Raw genomic sequence first — 22,860 nt, 5'->3', positions numbered from 1 at the left:
AACAGACAACGCCTGTTTTTACTGCGGTATCAATGAGCACTATGTCAAGGAGTGTCCCCGTCGCCCAAGAAACAAGAATTCGGGTTTTCAGAAAGCTCACCCTTGAAACCGGGGGTACGAGCGAGCGTTTCACTGACCCCCTCCGAGGCCACATTCGGTCCTATTAGACCAGTTGTTGTCCAGGCTCTGTTGAAACCCACCAGGGATTGCATACATTCAGTACACATTGTAAATGACTCAGGGGCCACCGGTTGTTTCATAGACATCACGCTGGCCAACAATCTCAATTTACCACTGATAACGAAGGAACACCCAGAACCAGTGCAGGCCGTGGATGGCACTTCCCTTGCTTCTGGCCCAATCAAGCAACAAACCGCTCCTCTGGAGGTAGTGATCTAAGGCACCCACAAGGAAACCTTGTCCTTCTATCTCATCGCCACACCACAGTTCTGAGTATTCCTTAGCTGAGACAACACAATCCGTTAATCAACTGGGGTACTGGGCAGGTTTCCTTCGAGTCCGAGGTCTGCCAACATTACTGCCTGGTGGAACCTGAGTCGATCCCCAATCCTGCTAGCGTCCTTGGGGCTGTGGCTTCCTTACACATAGAAGACGATGATCCGACAGCTACAACACCACATACAGTTGGGGCTGTTCAGGCCGGGATTCCCGTCACTTACCATGACTTCCTGACTGTGTTTGACAAAGCCTCAGCAGAGGGTCTGCCACCTCACAGAACATATGATTGCCCCATTGATTTAGTCTCCAACGCCTCGATACCGAAAGGCAGGATATATTTGTTATCCCAATCAGAGGAACAGGCCCAGAAGGAATACATCCAACAAGCCTTAAGGCTACGCCATATCCGGCCCTCCACCTCTCGAGCTGCCAGCCCAATATTCTTTGTTCCGATGAAAGAGGGTGACTTACGCCCTTGTGTGGATTATAGGGGATTGAATGCTATCACCATTAAGAACCAGTACCCCATCCCCCTCATCTCCACACTACTAGACAGATTGACACACGCATCTATCTATACCAAATTGGACCTCCAGGGGGCATACAATTTGATCCGCATGCGCCGATGGGGATGAGTGGAAAACGGCGTTCTGCACCCGACAGGGCCTTTTTGAATATACTCTGATCCCTTTTGGCCTATGCAACGCCCCAGCTACCTTTCAAAGCTTTATAAACGAGGTGTTCAGTGACATCCTAGACGTTTATGTGGTAATTTATCTGGATGACATTCTGAACTTCTCTCTAACCCTGGAGGAACATATTGTCCACGTTAGGGAAGTATTGTCCCGTCTTAAAGAAAATGCATTTTTCGTGAAACCTGAAAAGTGTCTGTTCCACACTAAAAAAGTAGATTTCCTGGGTTTCCACATAACACCCGGGGGTCTATCCATGAACCAGTCAAAGGTCCGTGCCATCACGGATTGGCCTGCTCCGGTTAACCTTAAACAGCTGAGGTCTTTTCTTGGTTTCACAAATTTTTACCAGCATTTTATCGCTGGTTTCTCCTCCATTGTTGCCCCCTAACCACCCTAACCAGTCCCCTCGTCCCTTTCATTTGGACCCTGGGACATCAGGAGGCATTTGAAGCCCTAAAAACCAGGTTCACCACTGCCCCAGTGCTCCAACACCCTGATCCAGAGCTCCCTTTTGTTCTTGAGGCGGACGCTTTTTGAATTAGGCGCAGTACTCTCCCAGCCCTGTCTGACCACAGGCCACCTGCACCCCATGGCATATCATTCACGGAAATTCACTCCATCTGAATCTCATTACACGGTTACTGAAAAGGAACTACTAGCCATAAAAGACGCATTACAGACCTGGCGACACCATCTCATAGGTGCTAAACATCAAACTGTTCTATATTCAGACCACAAGAACTTGCAGGATCTGGCTTCCCAAAAGTGCGTGAACAGTCGGCAAGTACGCTGGCATCTGTTTTTTGCAGCATACGATTTTGTGATTAAGCATAGACCAGGAGCGGTCCACGGGAAAGCAGATGCGCTTTCTCATTCTCCATGGGGGGAATCCCTTCCATCTTTTCCTGTCACATTGCTAGAAGAGGGTCATGTCGTTTGTGTTTGTACCCCATCCCCATCCATGATATCCACCATTCGCCATTGGGTCTCCCAACATCCACACACATTGGCAGAGTGGGACCTTGTCCTCCAGGATGGGTTACCGTTCATACAAGGGAAGCTCTTTCTTCCCACGAGTGACACACGCAATCAAGCACTGGAATGGTCACATGACGGCACGATCAATGGTCACCCGGGGCAACGTCGCACCCTAGATCTGCTTAAACGTTGATGCTGGTGGCCATCGATGAAACCTGATGTAGAGAACTATGTGAACACCTGTTCGGTGTGTGCTCAATGTAAGTCACACAGGGGTCGCCCACTGGGACTACTCCAACCACTACCGATTCCCCCCAGACCTTGGCATACGGTCTCCATGGACCTGATTACGGACCTATCCCGCAGGCAGGGTTATGACACTATTTGGGTAGTAGTGGATTCCTATACAAAGATGGCACGCTTTGTATCCTGTAAAGGTATACCCTCCGCTCCTACACTGGCCCGGTTGTTCTTCAAATCAGTCTTTTGCCTCTTCGGGCTGCTACAGGTCCTAGTATCAGATCGTGGTATGCAGTTCACGTCCCGTTTCTGGCAGGCCCTTACCAAACTGCTTGGCATCGATGCTCGCTTCTCCTCTGCATACCATCCGGAAAGTGATGGGCAGACGGAGAGGGTGAACCAGGCCTTGGAGCAGTACTTACGCTGTTTAACCCTCCAGTATCAGGACACATGGCTCAATTTACTGCCCTTGCTTGCGGAATTCGCTTACAACAATACCCTACACTCATCCACTGGTTTTTCCCCATTCTACTCCATGTACGGTCAACATCTGTGCACCCTTCCGCTCCCAGATTTCGCACCTTCTGGTACCCCTGCTGTCACGGTCCATGCCCAGACCCTTGTCCATTTGCGAGATGCCCAGACTTCCATGAAGGCGGCTGCTGACAGGAAGCGGGTGGCGGCTCCTGATTACCAAGTGGGGGATCGTGTATGGTTGTCGTCCCATCACTTACACATCCCTGGCTGTCGCAAATTGCTTCCTCGATTTGTTGGTCCCTATCGTGTTGCCAAGATCCTGAACCCTGTGGCTTTGCGACTTGTGATTCCCCATACCTGGCGTATCCATCCGGTGTTACACACCTCATTACTCAAACCATGCCCAGGTCCTACCCATATCACTGCCCCTCCTGCTCCTGTCTCTGTGTCTTCCCCTGATGTGTTTGAGGTCAGTGCCATTTTGGGTTCCCACTTCTTTAGGGGTCTCCTGCAGTATCTTGTGGACTGGTTGGGTTACAGTCCGGATCACTCTTGGGTTCCATCCCGGGATGTCCATGCCCCTCAGTTGGTTGCTCGCTTTCATCGGGATCACCCGTCCAGCCCACGGGGTCGTGGGCATTTGGGGGGGTGCTCTGTCATGTCACCCACTGCTCGTCCCCGTTTATGCCAAACCAGATCTCCAGCCAGTTCTCGCCCACCTGGTTCAGCGGACATCGCCCACTGAGGCCCCTGCAGTTCCTGTATCAATACACATAAACAATGGCAGCAACTCACCAGGCAGGGGAGGTTCCTAACTGGCAATTCGGGAGTTTTGCGCCCCTTCTTAGACTGGCATCTGCCATGGAGATTTCCCCATGGGCAGCACTACCGCACGGGCACGCAGAGATTCTCGTGTCACGTGACCAGGCGTCAACAACAGCCTTCGTCAACATCGCGGGTCACGTGACACGGATCTCACGTTTCCCTGTGACCTACGTCATATGACTATCTTGCGCAGTCAAATGGATGGCGGAAACATGGAAGGAACGCTTCACAGCTGCTTCCTTCGAGTACTGTTTGGCGTTTTGGATACTTTTGGATTCTTCAGCTGCTACGACCACAGAACGTTCTACGGATTGCCTTTGGCTTTGTCCCTGGAATTAAGTTGCACTGTTTGTTTTCTGGTATTTCGACCTCTGGATTTTGGAAACAAACTCTCTTGACTTTGTTGTTACTATTGGCTCCCGACCTCGGATTTGTTTACTGGACTGCCCACGGATTATCCTGTGTACTGTACACTTGGCTCAGGTGTCTTCCACTACCCCGAGTGCTGCTGGGACCCTACCAACCTGTTGATGCTGACGGTCCCTCCTGCCCATCCCTTTACTACTAAGGTTGTTTTTCTCATCACAACATCCTCTGCCACACTGCATTATTGTCCATTGCCACCGTTTGACTAACCATTCATTGCCTTGCAGTGGTCAGGGGGTCCTTCTGGTGTTCCTGGTTCCAGATTGAGGGCACTCTACACCTGTGGCCTCAAAGATTGCACGGGTAGTAGTTTTGATTTCTACCCGTGTGGTACTTGGGGACGGAGGTAACAATAATCTGCACGACCATCAAGTTCAGAACAGATCTTTTGTGTGCCTACAGCTGAAACCCCCAGGCAGCTCTTAGGACCCTTCTATGTAGTACCTTCCAATAGGGCGCCATTATGTCGTATTGGAAGCACGATTGGTGTGGCAGAGAATATAGGGTTGTGAGCTACCGTCCCTCCCCTGTGTAATTTGTTTGAAGAATTTGAAAGGTGGGGCGCAGGGATTTCCACAACGGTCCCAGATGTAACTAGCCCTATTCGTTCTACAACCAGTTCTTTGATTTCCATAATATCATTTTTAGACCTCTTATTAGATCGTCCATAATGCATAGGGTTGTGCTTAAAGCGGTTTTAAGGGCCCCTATTTTTTCTAGGACCGGTGCAAGCTTTCTATCCAATACCGCGTCCAGGATTTTAAAATCACTTGAAGCTGAATCCAGGGAGTCATTGAGAGATGCAGCTAGGTGAGATTTCTGGCCTCTATCCACTGAACTGCCCGTGGGGGCAACTACTTTTGCTTCCTTATATGTTAGACCTCCAGCGAAAGTCCCCACACTTTCACCTCCCAATGGGTCAGTTTCTAAGGGATAATTATTCAATGTAGTTTCAAGGCATTGTGAAAGGCTAGGGAGTGAAGAATTTGGAGAGGGTAGAGGGGGCATTATTTTGTCACTAGCTGCACTAGTTTGCAGACTAGAACTTCAATGGCTCTTTCTGTGTGTTGAATGCGCTCTTCCAATTTGCCTGCCATTTGTTTAAGATATTCATTTAGGGTTGATTGGCTGTGATCGACCTGAGTGCCTTTACTTTTTCTAGACTTCAATTTGGGAATATTACCGTCAGTATCCAGACCTCCCAGCACACCTGGAGAGCTGAGCTCACTTTTTTTGGTTTTATTGGGCACCAAAGGGGGGGCTTTAGCCTTACGTTTTGACATAGATTAGTAGCACTGAAAACAACGCCTACTGAACCAAAATAAAACGTAAAGGGAAGTATCCTAATGACTGTAAGCCAAGAGACCCCTATCAATAAAGAGAGTGAGCGTGTTGCTTAAAGTGCAAGTGCAGAGAAAATAAGGTAGAGTAGTTCATACAGGGGACAATAATAAAAACACACAAGCACTAGTTAAAAGACCCCAAAAAGGGGAAGTAAAAAAAGCGCTGATGAATAGGCGCAGTGAGCACAAATCAGAGGGGTTTTATACCATGAGGCTGGGTAGGAGAGGGCAGAGATTCACTTGCATCCCCTCACCCTAACAACCTAAAGCCATAATGTAACGGAGCCAAGGGTAAGGGATAGAAAATGGAGAATGGCACAAATATGACTGTTAGGCCACGGTCCCAACAAAAAACAAATAATAAAACAAATAAACACAAAACAGCTTCTATTCCAGCAAACACTGTGGCAAAAGATCACCGCCTCAAGGGCAGGGACAGGGCACGCCCGACAGCTCGAGGAGCTGCCTTAGTCTCCCCCCCCAGTGTCCTACAATCTGCCATGGACTATACAGACCGCCAAGTTCCAATTACCAAGCAGCAAACAGCAGCCACGGCAAGGATATGGCTGTAGATATAGCAGCAAGTATAAAGGTGTCTTGACTGGCAGCATCAGAGTTCTGGGAAAGTTCCGTGGCGACACTGTCTCTGTTACTAAGGTTGTTCTACGTGTCTGAGATCCAATACCTTGTAGTTAGGCGCTGGAAAGTGGTTCCTTTTTATCAAATGAGTATCAATTTCCACACACGATATGTGTTTGCAACACTTGTTGGTTTATTTCTCCTTCAGTGATTCAAACATGGACTGTCACTCCTGTGACAAACATATTTTTTGATTTATCTTGGCATGTGGTACATAGTATGTTGTATACTTTTATTCCATGAGTGCCGACATGTGTTTCAACCTATGAGGTTTTTCTCAAGGCAATTGTAGAATTGGTGTGTTTCCGGATGGTTCGAAAAGTATCTCATTGTTCAGCAATAGCAGAGGTCGGTACCTCTTTTCTTCGGGTGAGGGTCCTTGTGATCTCTAGGTCTCGCAGTGATCTGCTGCTTTTATGATAAAGCTTCTGGAATTGCTGGTTTACCCTCTTCTTTGCTCCTTCTTGGAAGAAGTCACTTTTTTCATCCTTCACAGTCAGGCTTTCGACGAGGCCGGGAGACCTGGTGCTGGTTTCTGTACTGGACGATCTACCAAGGCTGCATGATCAGGACGGCGTGGGAGCATTGGTTCGACTTGATCTCTCTGCCACATTTGACACCATCAATCAATCTATTCTGGGTCACCTGGCAGGAGCTGCCATTGCTGTGACAGTTCTGGCCTGGTGCTTCTCTTTTCTTTCTGACTCTCAGCAAACTTTATCTCTTTAGGTAAGGCTGTCACCTGGGGTGTCCCTCGAGGGTCTGCCGACTCACTGACACTGTTCAACATCTACATTCAGCCTCTGACCATCCTCTCCCACGGTTTTGTTCAGTACTCTTATGCAGATGATACCCAGATCCTGGTCCGCCTCGATCTCATGGTTGATGGTTTAGGGACTGCCTTGAGGACGTGGGAGAATGGATGGCTAATTGGCTAATTGGCTCAAGCTGAATGGTATGAAGACGTAGGTGCTGGTGATGGGCATTCCTTCTGCTTTTTCCTTCTGGACTGCTGCTTTTTGGCCTTCCTACTTTGGCCCTCTGCCTACTCCCTCCACCATGGTTAAAGACCTTGGTGTGAAATTATCTGCGTCCCTGTCTATGGAGCCTCAGATTGGGGCTGTGTGCCAACAGGGCTATTTCCAGCTGAAACTTCTTCATAAGGTCTTTCCCTTTATTCCAGCTGAGTATTAAGCCCCTGTGATATCTGCACTGGTGATCTCTTCTGTTGATTACTGCAATTCTTTATTCTTAGCACAACCTGCCTATCCTTTGCAATGACTCCAGGTCCTTCAGAATTCTGCAGCCCGTCTTGCCACATCATCCCCCCATTACACTCATATCTCATCAGTGCTTTGCCATCTTCATTGGCTGCCGGTTTCGCAGCGTATCAAATTCTAAGCCGCACGCTTTGTACACTGTGCTATTATGGCCAGGGGGCGGAATATCTGGCAGATAAATTCCGCCCTTATGTACCTGGCTGTGCACTTCGCTCTGCTGTTGCCTGTCTGCTACTAGTCCCTAGGTACAGACGGCTCGCTACAAATAAATAAATACACATAAACTAAAGAATGCCTGTCCTAATTCAAACCTGTGACAATGAAACTCATATTTAAGGCAAGGATGTAATCCAAATAAACTACCATGCAAGCATTAAGTGAAATCAGTTGAAGAACTATTTGGTTGAACTATTGTCATATGTTTTTCCCCCTGTCAAATCTCCAGTTTGTGACTAATTTGTGTCAGGCTTTTGTTAATACTCCAGAAGCCTAAAGCAGACATATGAAGAGATCACTGGTTTATTGCACTAATTCCTCTTCAATGCAGATCTACTGAACATCAGGGAAGAACAACAGAAGGAGTACTGAGACAGTGGATGGAGGTTGAAAATCCAAGGTCTCTAGTTCTGCCGCGCCTCGCCACTGATTCAGCGAGTATTCATGTCGAGAGATAGGAGGACCAGGACACAAATGATGATCAGTCAGACTCTAGTGGATAAGAAGCCTTGCTGATGGAGAGCAATGATACTAAGGAAAAAGAGACGAATGACACCACAGATGTGGAGGCTGTCGCACTAAAAAATGCCAGTCACCCACCTGTGTACTGTCTCTTTGAGAAACAGCCTTCCTGCCGCAGATCAGAAAACACACCACATCATCATGTGACGTCCAGCACCACCATTGGCAGAACAATCATACCACATGAGCCCAGCCTGTGTGCTGCTAGCCCACTAGTGTTAGAGTCAAAAGTGTGGCAGGTCTTCACAGAGAACAGTTGCAACTAAATCCGCCGACGTGCACGTTCTGCCAGAAATCAGTATGCTGACGGAAGGCATGGATCAACTTGGGTACCGCATCTAAACGGTTTGCGTGTAACTTTTCCCGACGTGAGGTTGCGAGCTGGTTTCCATTAATTCGGTTAGGTATGCGCTTGACTGGGCATGCGGTTACACTGGCCCGTTCCTCAACACGCCAACGTTCTTCCTCATTTTGCCGGTAGAATGAGGAATATGCATGTTTCGCCCCTATTTCTTTCTCTGCGTAGGCCCGTCCCACACTTTGTTTGGAGTGGCGCGCAAAGCGCTCGGCTGCACGCAAAGACGTAACTGGCCTATGTAATGTTTGTTCCATGAATCACTTAAAGGAGTTTTGCACACTGAACAGTGTGCAAAGTCACTGTTCAGTGGCCAAAATATTCTATGAATCAGTCCCAAAGACAATTTTCAGAACCGAAAAAATAGCTTTAGAGATGATGTCTACAACCACAATATTTTGCTCCATGGCTCAGTGCTGGGTGTGAAATTTCAGGGATGGCTACTGGGTGGCTCTGGGGCATATGTTGCTTGTGAGCTGTAATGGGCTATTCTGTTCTTATAATTTGAGCATGGCATGGAGGAACTGAGTGCCGCAACATGGCAGAGACCTTTTTGGTAAGCCCCACAGCCACTGTGAACTGAAAATTGTAGTAGATGAACCCAACAAAATGCACAGCACTAGAACAGAATCCAATGACTTTATTATGTCATGAAGCACTTACCTTCTCAACCTTTCATCACCCAAGTACATCCTGGCCAACCTTTCCCTTTGAAAATGTTTCCTTCGCCTGCTCCTCATTTGCCCTTGATATACTTTGCACCTGGAGATGAGGTAACCTTCACCTGTTCTTGCTTTGTTTCCCAGGATTCACTAAAATGTGAATCTTTGAGGCATAGGAAATGTGATTTCTACTTAGTGAAGCATTTTCTGTATCGTCCCAGTCCCAAATTCCTTTACTTTGTATAGTGAATCCCACACTTCTTTTTTTACAGTACACTGAAATATTGTGAATTCTTATTTTGGGATGATTTATAGATAATGAACTCTGCTTGTAAATTATCCTTTTATTGTGCATCCAATGGCAAATGTATAGCCAGTGTGTAAGTAATTTGCTAGTTCACGAAAGAATGTATCAATGTATGCAGTAAACGTTATTGGAGCCTCTAACTCCTTTCTCTTTGCCAAGAGGGTTCTTTCCGTCTGACTCCCGATAAATCGGAGCTAACCATGGTAAAGGCGCCAGCTACTAAAATGGCCTCCTCAGTCCTCAGCTCTCTTAAACGGCAGCTAGGGTGATGCATTTGTGTGGGAATATCTTATACGCATACCCACCTTGCGTAACTTGATTTTCTACAAAGCTCTGCTTAGGTGTTTGATGTGTTTAATTGATTTGCAGTGTAAGGACCACAGAATTACGGTACATTTCAAAGTTTATGATGCCTTCAACTGTGACCTCCTTACATGTATTCCCATCTCCCATCGACAGACTGCGTTTGCAAGCTGCATGGAATCCTATGATACACATAGATCTTCAGTCATATAGCTGACACACTTATTCCAAGATGGCGGTTAGTGCTCCTGCTATATTAATGTTATGGTGGTACTGTAAGAAGGCTGGGACCGGAAAACCTTCAATTTAAACGTAGATGACCTGAATTGGTGATACCGTCCATATTCATGCCGGAATTTGTAATGTGGTTGGAGACAATGGGCCTCAGTCTGAGGTTGGCGGTAAAGGGTTAACAGCGCCAGTAAGGGTGCCGGTGCCGTTAACCCCTTACCGCCGCATTACGACGTCCTTTAGCGGGTCCTGCTAAGGGTGGCTGGTTTGGCCAGGCGCCCTTAGTGGAGCCGCTAAAGGACCAGGGAGATAACAACGGGCCCATTGTTAATGGGCCTGTTGTTAGCTCCCTCCCCATTCCCATTGAGCCCTATGGGGACTCGAATGGGAATGGGGTTGCGTTCCCTGAATGGGGACTTACCGGGTCCTCCAAGGTTGGAATGGCCCAGTATTTCCGCATACAGGGAACCCGGACCCGGTATGCGGTATGGGGGTAGCCAAGGCGCTAATAGCAACATGGCTGCCTCCAACCTCGTAATGACGCCTAATATGTTTGTGGTATCATCATTTCTGGACATTGCATCAATAAAGGCAGTCATCTCTAAGTTGAGAGGTGTAGCTACTTTCAGTAAAAGCTTCCGGGGTCAGAGCTATTCTGCATCTTGAACCAAATCGTGAGCCCATCTACCTTTTCACACGGAGCAAGAAGCGGGGTGGAGCTCAGTGTGCAGTTGGTGCACTGAGGAGCACAAACTCTGGGACACTTCCTGTTGGAGCCCAGCAGCAGCCTACAAAACTGTGCATACTGCGCAAAGCGCAGTGAGCAAGAAGCGCAGTGGAGCTAAGTGCGCATTTGATGTAGTTGATGCCACTGACAAACTTGGAGTCCATTTTCTGTACTCCAATTCCCTACGTGGGTTTGTTTGTTCTTACCTCTTCTTTGATTGTTTCCTAATTGTTCTCCTCTGTACTATAGTATCGTCTCAGGCCTGGTCTGAGCCAAAAACTGTCAAACTGTCACCTGCCTGAGAAGGCGACTCTTTTTTGAATCCTAGAATGAACATTATGAGAACACATTAAACGCAGATACCTTCACAACAATCATCAATAATTCACACTCCACAGAGAAATGCTGGCATCGCCTCAGCTAACAGAGGCAACTGAGTTAGTTATGGTGGGCTCGAGCAGGGATGCTGCGGAATCGAGGGACGTAATGGTAACCTGTTAGGGCAGGCAAATCATGGACTATTTGACTAAATCATCTGTTCCTCTCATACCTTGCACACCAGTAACTCAATCTGGAAGCAAACTGCACCCTACAACCAAACCTTCTAAGGAAATGCTGAACAATCACTTAAACATCCATCTACCCACCCAGTTTGATTGGTACATGAAATAATATCAGATAACAAGTGTCTACATAACGGGTAACATATATCGTCAACCCCTCCCTTTCCGACTGCCTCCGTCCCATTGATGGACTCTAGTCCTGAAAAATCAAATCCAAGTGATAATGAGGAACTTAAACCAAAAGTGACTTTCGAACACAACTGCTTTTTAGACTCTTGTGACTCTTTGCAAAGAGAGGGTATGTTATCCCCGGCTGACCGCAAGCTTGATACAACTAGCAATTCATTGGGCTGGATTGATTTGAACATAACCCCTTCACCATCAACATAGCAGCAACAATTACCAATGGGCTATGGTTCATGAGCCCATCACACTCTCTGCCCTGCATCTTGTCTTGTGATCTCAAGCGCGGCTATATGAGGACGCTTAATATATACAGAAACCACATCATGGTGATTCCCGGTGAGTCTGAATCTCCAACATCGATTATTGATTTTGAACTATCAACAAACACCTCTAAAAACGAGAAGGAAACTCAAACCAAAAAAAAGAAGTAAAATAATCTTGTGAAATTACAATCCACCCAAAGCTAAAACCCTACAAACAAAAAAGTAATGGTTAATACTTCTTCAACTGTACAGTTTTAACAAAGGACAAAAATAGTGGAAAATGAAATAGTCACAGAGGACAAAATGCCGAATTCACCACTATCGCCAGACTTATTAAATCTAACAACTCACTCTATTGAAAAGGTTGATGTTATTGAACATGAAGATCCACCATCCTTACAGACCAAACCATATTTCAACAAGCTATCTATAGTGAGAGGTCATTTGGATGTTAAAATTAATTCACAGACATATGATATCACCTGACACCTCTGCACAAAATGTGACTTTTGATCACATATACTACTACTATCAAACTACAAAGTAATCGTCATATAAGGCCACCTATTCATGGACATTAGGACTAGAATGTATATTTAAAGATTTTGACTGCACAATTTTAAATCGATCAATGATACTTTCCATCTTTGCTTCAATACCTTCCTTAAGACAATTAAACTCCAAGGGCCTAGAACAAATTGAGTTTGCAGATAAATCAAAGCTGGATTCAGAAATAGAGGCTTTTTTTACAACTTGATCCTCAATCAAATAGAAGCACCTTTGTCCATAGGCATCGGTGTGTTTCAATATACAACCGATCATTATCTAGAAACAGGAGAGCCAGAGTTATAGAAAGCAAGGAATAAAAACAGTAGGTAGGGGGCTATGTACAATCTCAATAGCTCAACATGTGAACAGAGATGAGACATCTCAGTCCGAGCCTAGAGATTGGTCCCGGTTACCAGGACTACTTAACCCCAAATGCGTGTCTCAACCAGTAACAAACAATATTTAACTCTACGAATTTGATTGTGCTATCATGGAATACTCGGGGCTATAACAGCTTCACTAATGTGGAAAAGCAAAAACGTTAGTATCAACAAATATCATGTGCTTCTTTTCCAAGAGGTCTCGCTCAGAGACAACCTATTAATAGGTGGCTACTCCCTAATTTTGTAAAAACCTGACAAAGGACCAACAGTTCTTCCGTCAGGCGGTATTTTGATTAGTTTAAACAATGCTTATTGCTCCGAGGTACAGGAATGGCCCACCCAGTGTGGTGCTGTTTGATCGGCAAGTACGTCATTGAATGGAGCTTCAACTTTGTTTGTGAACGTATATCGGAACCCTATTAAGACTTTTCAATTTCTGTTACTTTCCCAGATTACATCAATCCTAAACGATTGGTCTAGTGTTACAAGATCTAATCAAGTGATATTAGCAGGTGATCTAAATTGTAATTGTCTAGATGACATCAGCCAAATAAATCTAAAGAACAGTTCTAATCTAAGAGGAAAGGCATCGACAGATTTGATGGCTATGTGGGACTTATGTAGAACAAATGGTAGTACGATCGGCGACCAGCAAGTCAACCTCTTGGTTTTGCGGGTCTAACCACAGTACCATTGACAGTACCAATGACTACATACCACTGTTGCAAAATCCCTTTTAAAGATCTGACACAAAATATATATTATGAAGAATGACAATTGTGACTGTGCACAACTAGAATTGCCTATCAATTTACCCAAGCAGTCCGCTACTACAGTCTCTTCATTGAGACATCTTCAAACCTCAAATTCAGGAAATTGGATACAATGGTCTCCGACATTCATGCAAAACTGCCTAAATTGCTACAAGGTGGTTTCATAAAACTAAATTCTGGAAATTAAAATGTGATAATCAGGGCCAATATGCAACACATTGGCAAGGATAAACGATCAATCAAAATTAATATAAAATAATTACCTAAACACCAGGTCATTGATTTTACAGTCCAAGACAGGAACACAATATAAGACATGAAATACGTATCTTGGAGAACATATGGGGCAAAAGCCATGTTTAATTTAGGAAAGGCATACATACACTAACAATGTAATATAAGAAATGGATTAAGTTATATAGGAAGGAGTTGCACCAATAATACTATTCACTGATAACTCTAAAGGTTTCTGGTCATAAATGAATTGTATGACCACTCCCAGTCAATAGCCCAGCTAAATTCAAACTCAGAAACTGCTTGGTGTACCATCTATTTTGCAAAATGTAACATCAGTCGAGGAATAGACATGTTATTTTTTCAAATAAGTACCTTGCTGGCAGAAACAATTTGTGTCTAAAGAGGATGATTACATTGACAAGTCAAACAAATCTTGAGCCATGGAACCTGATGGCTTTTGTAATCTTACTTTAAACGCCAATCCATCGTTATGGTCCATCATTTTGTTTGACCTCTATACTGACTTTAATACCAGGGGCACAGTGCCGGAAATCTGGAGTCAACGTTTCATTGTCCGATATACAGTGAAAGGGTTGAGGGAAAATGCAGATACCCATCGTCCAATAGATCTCTTAGATTCCAGTAGACAAATCTCCACCTCACTTCTACTCAAGGACTTCAAAAATGGGCCTTTGGTGCAAATATAATTTCTAAATATCAAACAGGGTTCAATGCAGGTACTGTTTAGACCCTGAATGGTCTTATTTTCAATGTATTACAACAAAAAGCTCTTTCCAAGGAAGGCAGCCCATTATTTATGGCTTGCATCAACCTGTTGATAGGAACCTCCTCTGGAATAAATTACAGGAGAGTTACTAAACATATTGATTTTACTCCACACGGATACTGGCATTGAGATGCGATTAAATGCGTTTGCAAATATTACTAACAAATGCACACATCGCTCGGGCTGAGGCAGGGCTGCGTCTTTGCGTATCTTACATTTAGCAGATATGTGCGACATGCCACCAGGTAATGTCCTCTGAAAATTGGTCATTTAACTATAAGAGTGCTACCCGTTGCAGATGATATAATGATCGTTGACCCAATTCCCATTGGTTTATAACGCCCTGTATTAACATTAGAGTATTACAAACAAGAAATGGTTTGAAGATCAATGCCAGAAAATCGTCTGTGATGGTTTTTAAGAATGACAACAAACTTCAAACCCTTTCTGATGTATAGGCACCATACAAATGCTCTATAAATACAATCTAAATAATAGCTCTATAGAAATAATAGCTCACATTGTTTATTTGAGTTTCCCATTATACTGAAAAAGAAGATGTAATTTAATCCTGGAAAGATTTAAAGTTAAATCAGTACATCAAGTTGTCCAAACACAAAAGATTTATGTCAAATATTGCAGGAATCCTTTTGGATCAGCATATAGATTTCCCTGGAAGATCATGTGCAGTTACTGTTAAAACTACTGTAAGACACGTTATTAAAAGAGTGTGGGAGATCCAATTGGAGCGTTAAGTGAAAGAAAATAAGAGCAACATGAAAAGTAAAATACTTTTGCGACTGTAGGAATTTATCTAAATGCCAATGTTATTATCATGTATATCATTCTGAGGATTCAAATTAACAAGGGGGGTCCTGGGAGTCCCTCTGCCAGACATTAGTCCTGGTTACGAGAGACATACCCAGAGTATTTAGCTCACTATCTTTCACAGAGAAGAAATATCCCAAACATATCAGTCTTTGTCCTGCCCTGGGGCAGTCCAGCACCGAAATGCTAGGCAATTCTCCTCTGAACAAGAGTACCAACAGAAACCCCAGACACGTGTTTCGGTCTGGTTGGACCTCATCACTAAGGTGGATCTGTGCCTCTCTAAGAATAGTGAGCAAGGGGTCCACGTCTGGATTCCCCTAGTAACTTAGGATGAGACCCAAAGTTACTTGAATATGCAAATTAACAAGGGGGGTCCTGGGAGTCCCTCTGCCAGACATTAGTCCTGGTTACGAGAGACTTACCCAGAGTCTTTAGCTCACTATCTTTCACAGAGAAGAAATATCCCAAACATATCAGTCTTTGTCCTGCCCTGGGGCAGTCCAGCACCGAAATTCTCTGTGAAAGATAGTGAGCTAAAGACTCTGGGCAAGTCTCTCGCAACCAGGACTAATGTCTGGCAGAGGGACTCCCAGGACCCCCCTTGTTGATTATCATTCTGAGGAGCCATGTGTAGAGGTTTTGAGTTTAACATTTGAGGCTACAAGCGGCAACTTCATTTTGGAATTATATTAAATTTGATTTGAATCCCAAACAAGTATACAGCAACCTTTGTCATCCTACAATTGCACTTTCCTGGCTATCTACTTGAGGGGGAGTGACAAGCAACAAGACATTGAACAAAAAATAGAACTGGATTATCACCCTAGAGGTTAATGTATGTCTGCTTAATTTTGAATTGTCAAATATTGCGCGTTTACCATGAAACCCTCCTCACACTATTGCAAGGGGAAAATAATTCCAACCCTTTGGTATCGATTTGAGGTCCTCCACATCCCATATGAGACCTCCTTAGATAAATTGGAGGGCTACATTTTGAATTGAGTAGAGCCTACAATCCTTCGACTCCATTATCTTATACAAGAGGCTGATGATATTCTATAAGATCCCGATTCCTCCTAAAGAATCATTGTACGGAGATCTGAAAGCCGCTTGTTTGGCTGATAGTGCACCCATTCTATATAAAATGTAAAGGGCATGTCTAACAGCACTTTAAAATATTGGTTCTAACCCTGAAGAGGTAATCTTCAACACAAATAAGATTAAATCTAAAGTAACACTATGGGATAGGGCTAACCAACATGACAAATTGCAGGAATACAAAGTATGCAAACACTATAAACACATCATTAGAAGAATACACACTCTACCTAATTATTTGTCCATCTTTCCTGCTCATCAGAGACGGTTGGCATACCTTAGATTCTGGCTATACATCCTATGCACATTTGATGTTATGGGCCCAGGTAGAGGTATTGCACCTTGTGATAGAACATGTCGGCTCTGTAAGCTAGAAAAAGAAACTTGAAAAAATCTTCATTCTAAGAGAATCGTGTTGTGCGCACCTATTGTCCAGAACAACAGACTTTTGTGTAAACCTAGTGAAGACACTTTGCGCTGTGTCATTTATATTTTGCCATAACAATAGTTTGGACTTTTGTGTAACTCTGGTGAAGACACTTTACTTATAAAACAAACCACTTTCATTATTTAAAAGAAACATGCATTGTCAAACTAAATAGTTTGACTTTTGTATAGACTCTGGGACACACACTTTGCTTATAAAGCAAATTCACATAAGGTTATTCTGGGCTGTCATCCTCTATTTAGAGTCTATATGAAATCTACATCCAAGTTTAATGTTACTAGGTGATGAAGCTAACTCAACTTTAAAGGATTGTTTTTAGACCCCTACGATCATCTAAAATGCTATGGCCTCATCTATTTGTATTTGTATTTGTATTTTATTGAATTTATATAGCCCTTTAATCCAAAGTGCTTTACATGAGAACATGCATAATACAACAAGCATAATATGGCAATTGAATCATAACTTGAAAACAGTGTAAAGAACAATTTACAATATTGCAGAAGTGAGGAGGGAGTAGGGAGGGGCAGAGGTAAGTGAGGGAAAGGGAGATGTTAGTGGAGGTAAGAGCAGGAGTAAGAGGGAATGTATGATTGTCAGAGGAAGAGGAGAGAGAAAAGAAGGACTAGAAGAGAGCAGGGAGTGGGGGGAAGGAGGTATGGAGGTATAGGGAGAGTAGTGGTAGGAGGTGAGGAATGAAGAGGAGGGAGAAGAGCAAGAGGAAACGAAGGGGGTTAGGGAGGCGAGTGGAAAATATAAGGTTTGAGAGAAAGAGCGAAAGGAAGGGAAGGAAGGGGAAGAGCGGATGTGAAGGGGAGGAGGTTCCAGTGGAAGGGAGCAAGGAGTTGGAAAGATCGGACGCGGGAGGGGGCACAGGGAGGGCGAGGAGGAGAGAGTAGGAAGAGATTAGCAGAGCGGAGAGAGCGAGAAGTGGTATAGAAGGGAGGAGAGGTAGGGGGGGCAAGACCATGGAGGGATTTGAAAACAAGACAGAGGAACTTGAATTTGACATGGGAGTGAAAAGAGAGCCAGCCTAAAGCGGTGAATGAAGAGGAGATAGAATCAAGAGGTGAGAGAAGGCAAAGGAAGCGGATGGCTGAGTGGTAGATGGATTTGAGTGGGGCGAGATGAGAGGAGAGGAGACCAAAGAGAAGGGAGGAAATATACAATATGTATAGAATTAATGTCAACTTCATATAACATTGCTATACATTTTATATCAAAATCATATCAACCATTTTTGATATAAAACTTTTTTGGGCCAACTCTATATATAAATGGAATATTCATTGTATATTAAAAAATATTATTTGTTATAAACATTGTTACACTAAAAAATATAATTTGTTATAACAAATATATTTATTTTTATATAAATGTATATATACTATTCAATCAATGCAGAGAATACCTTGCTCATAATATCGCGAAAGGCAACAGTTCTATAATTATTGAGCCAATCCCTTTTTGGAAATTGGTATAAAATGGTCTTTCAAGCAAGGGTACAAAACAGCTGAGTGTGAAATAACATTCATGAAAAGAGCCCTAAGGGGGTCAACCACCCCTCTCGGCTGGTTTTAGGCACTAAATTGGTCGACACATCAGGTCCCAGTGCTTTCACCTTTATCAGCAGTCGTATCTCCACTATGACAAATTCAATGAAACCCTGCTCCCAGGTTGCCAAACTATTCAGGCTAGTTTTATGCAAGACCTATTTAAACATACCAATTCATTCAGTACACAAATTTATCCACTTTTCTTCTAGGATTGGCATAACCTAGGCCATCTCTTTCTGCTTATTTACTAACAACCCAAACTAAGACGAGTATGTAGATATAATAGCATATAACATGTACTGGCTTTTAAATGCTGCCAAGGCTTTTCTATGAGTAATCATTCCTGTTTTATAACCCTGCTTAAGTTGTTGGAGCAACCCCAAAAATTCCAACTACTCATTATTTCTTTTTTAGGTATCTCAAATCTTGCCTTAAAAAATGGTTCTGCTGTAGATTTTAATATCCTTCATGCCGTACCCGTGCATATTTCTTATTGTAGCTAATGCTTCTTTATGGGGAGCATACTGGGCTTTCTGGGCAATCTTTATTTCAGTGAAATGGTCTTGGGAAGAAAGAATAGCCCACATTGTTCATCCACATATTCATTCATCTTGTATTCTTCAATGAATCTTGACATACGCAAAATGTTCTTAAAGGACCAAATAACGAATGTCTTCTTTCTGGTCAAATTGAGAGTGTCTTCAATTAAATTGGGGTTGAGCTATAGGTACATGCTCATCAACAAACATCGATAATGCTAAACAGCAATGATGACTTGCCCCTAGGCAAGTCCCTTGAACAGAGCTTGCTGGCCACCTTAAATAGGGCAACAGACATGATCATAGGGTATAATGAGAACCTCCCTTTTACCAAGATGGCAAACGTGGCATATCTGCTCTGACCATACCATTGCACATTTGCAGTTCCCAATCCACCAATAACTCTACCCACAAATGCCCTTTGATATTTGGTCATTGATCAAACAGTTGCAACAACAAATCCCTAGTAAAATCTGGGAATCTGGCATTTAAATTTGCAGCCAAATTATTAGCATAATCTGCATTGATCAGCAAATTCCACTAACACGATTTCATCAGCAAATAAAACCTTTCATTTAGGATTTTGTTAACAATGTTCCTTGAGTCCGTCAATATTGGTTCAAGATGCAAAATAAATTAACCCTCTTTATTCTCGTGTTTCTCTAGTGGGAACACAGCCCATTAGAAGTGAAGCAGCCTGTACCGCCACATATTTCCAATGAGATCTAAAAGTACACTTAACCTCCGCACAGCTTTATTTCCTGTGGACATTCTGCTTTGATAGGCCAACCACTTCCATGTTCTACTTAAATCAACAATGATCAACTGAAGGTGTTGTCGGACAATCCAGCATAATCACAACCTTGTTTGTACAGATGATAATTCCTAACAACGTTCACGTGTTATATCCAGCTCATCTACTTTAATACAAACTTGTGTGTACAAATCACTTGGACCATGAAAGAAGTTATGGATGTCAGCAGACTATTATCCTTCAAATATAACCTTTCCACCATTACGCTACACTTTTGAATTTCTCCTTCTTACTCACATTTTTTATAGTTTCTGTGACAAGTCATTGCTTTCTATCAGTATTCATTATGCAGTCCGTAGAACCACTAATGAATACTTATTTCCTATTCCTATTTGAATACCTGGTACAACATCCCCTACTCTGTCTACTGCACCCATTTATCACTATAATAACTACCTGTTTCTTATTTTTGGGAGTTTGGTCGTCATCTATTAATACGGTCATCCCAGTCTCCTCAATCCCATATTTTTTACAGTTTCTAACATCACAACATCCTCGGCCATGGAACCAAATAAGTCAAACAAAAAAATAAAAATGTTTCTTTTATATCGCGCTTCATTCTGGATTGTGGGCTCTAAGCAGAGGACTGGGTATCGAACCCGTCCTGATGGACATCAACAAGTTTCCAAGTGCTTTGCTATTGGTCTCTCCTCCCAGCCAGGTCAGGCATGGCACCAAGGTGCAATCAATCATGTGTAATGTCTTCTCAGTATACCCAGGTGACCAAAAGGATGAAATAAAAACCTGGGGAGAAGAGACCAGAGTTGGGAGGATCAATAGTCCTTCCATATTGGCGCAGCTCTTGAACAAATTTTTTTTTATTTAAATCAAACTTCATTACATTTTACTGTATGTAAAAGACAAATAATACAATTATCAGCATGCAAACATACAACAGAACCCATCAATAAGCAACTAACAAGGACATGCTCCAACCCGCACCGCTTCCCTTACCACCCATCACCACATTTTTACGCATTTCTAATATATCAGGCACATTCACGCCATCAATACCTTTAAGTATCTCGCTACAGGGCTCCTTGCGTGCTGGGGAGCCATACATGTGATAGATTCATCTTTATCTCATGAAAGAGGTGTGTAAGACACTCCATGTCTTTTGCTCTCTGAACCTACTCAACCTTTATGTGCAACACAGCTCCTAGCAGCCACCAGGAGGGTTCCTCATCTTCCAGATTGGGTACTCCAAAGATTAGCAATAGTGGAGAGAGTGACCATCCCATCCTATCCAGACCCTTGATCCATGACAGAACATCTTACCAAAACCTTTGCACATGTGCAAGGTTCCACCACATATGATAATAGTCTCCCCCACCTGACCACACTTTCAACATCGAGAGGCTACCCAGGGTACATTTTAGCCATCCTGGCAGGGGGATAATGCATCTGTGTTTCAACTAAAGAGCCTGTGTCCTATATTGCAGGGACACCGTTGAGTGGGATACTGTCCTACATATTTTTGCCTATAATGAGTCTGGTATCTCCATGCCAATGTCTTTACCCCACTGCTCCCTGGCAGATATTCAACCTATTGGTTCCGCTAGCAGTAACTCTCTATAAAGTCTAGCTGTTAGACCTCTTGAGTTTGCATTTAGGGTCAGCACTTTTTTAAAGGAAGTCAGCCCTCTTTGGAGATTGTCTTCCCATCGTGGGTCTGAGAGAGCCCCCTTCAATTGCAAGAATTGGAATATAGAAATCGGGCCTATCTGCAGGCATCCCTATAATTTTTTCGGGGTAAGAAACCTGCCATCAAGCCATAGCTGTCCTGCCCTACTTAGGCCCGCTTCCTCAACGTGGGAGCCCAAGTGCAGCTCATAGTAATTCATAGAAATCAGCGCAAAAGTGGCGCGCGTGGCAGTCTGCGCCAGCCGCATGCACCAAAATCCATTTCCGCGCCCAGCGTATTCATGGATTTCAACATCCGTAACCAGCTGTGGTGCAGAGTAGCGCAGCGACCCTGCAGCAGCGCCAGTTACGCCCCAACCCCTCCCCTTGCGCCATGAACAGTGCATAAATCCCGTACATGGTGCACAGCCCAGTGGACCAGCATACAGCCCCCCAACCACGAAAACGTCTGTAAAAATCCCAGCGCACCCCTCCGAAAACACATACCGCGCTGCATGGGAAGTGTTACACACGATTGGCCCTGTGCGAGCGTGGTACGTGTATGTCATGATGCCCACCCCCGGGGACCCAGACCAAGTCCAGCAAACCCAGAAGCAGGCATCAAGTTATCCAAAGCAAGCCCAACAACCCTGCTAGGGGCTATTTGGGTCCAGTCCTGGCGCCTATGGCGCCAGGCTCATATGGAGAGTCAGTCCTGGCGCCATAGGCACCAGTCTCATAGATTAAAACTTACCTGATGCAGACCATGCTGCAAACTTACCTGATGCAGACCATGCTGCAAGAGCTCCAAGCCAAAAGAGGCTTGGAGGGGACTATTTTACCTAGGGACTATTTTTTTACTCGGGCAGGGCTGGGGAGGAATACTTACCTGGGACTACTTTGGTGGCTATTTAAACCACGCCCGAAGAGCAGCACACGCTTCACGTTATTCTGCATCCAGCAGCGTAACGCTCACCGTGCCTGCAAGTCTGCATCTAGCCTTCTGTCACGCCCGCCTCGAGTTTGGAGCTCCTAGGAAAAGGGAGAAAGAAGGAGAAAAGGTTAGAACAAGAGCAATACCTTTGATCCTTACCTGAATTCCCGATCTATCGCACCTTCGAGCTGGAAGAAAGAAGCTATTTATGCGCGTCGCCTCACCTGCTGCAGCGCCGCGCTGAACTCACCGGCCTTCGCAGCATCTTCACATTCCACCGCATCCTCCTGCATGTTCCAGCCGCACTCCGGCACCTAAGGGGAAGACAAGAACAGCAACGTGAGCCAAGGGAATACACAGACGGAATATTAGTTACCCCCCCCATAGACTTACCTGATTTTACCATCGGGGGTACTATTCCTCTTCACGGGTTGGCGCAGCTTCCACTGCATCTTCGCTGAACCCCGGCCCCTAAGGGGAAACAAAGGGACTAACAATGGGAACCCTCCTCACCACAATAGACTTACCAGATTTTACCGCCGGAGGTATTATTCCCTGAGACTTCATACTTTCTCTCAGCACCTGAATAAG

The sequence above is a fragment of the Ambystoma mexicanum genome, chromosome 1p (genome assembly GCF_040938575.1).
Source record: "Ambystoma mexicanum isolate Mex_15411 chromosome 1p, UKY_AmexF1_1, whole genome shotgun sequence".
Classification (NCBI taxonomy): Eukaryota; Metazoa; Chordata; class Amphibia; order Caudata; family Ambystomatidae; genus Ambystoma; species Ambystoma mexicanum.
The sequence above is the reverse complement of the archived record's forward strand: the minus strand, read 5'-3'. Positions refer to the sequence as shown.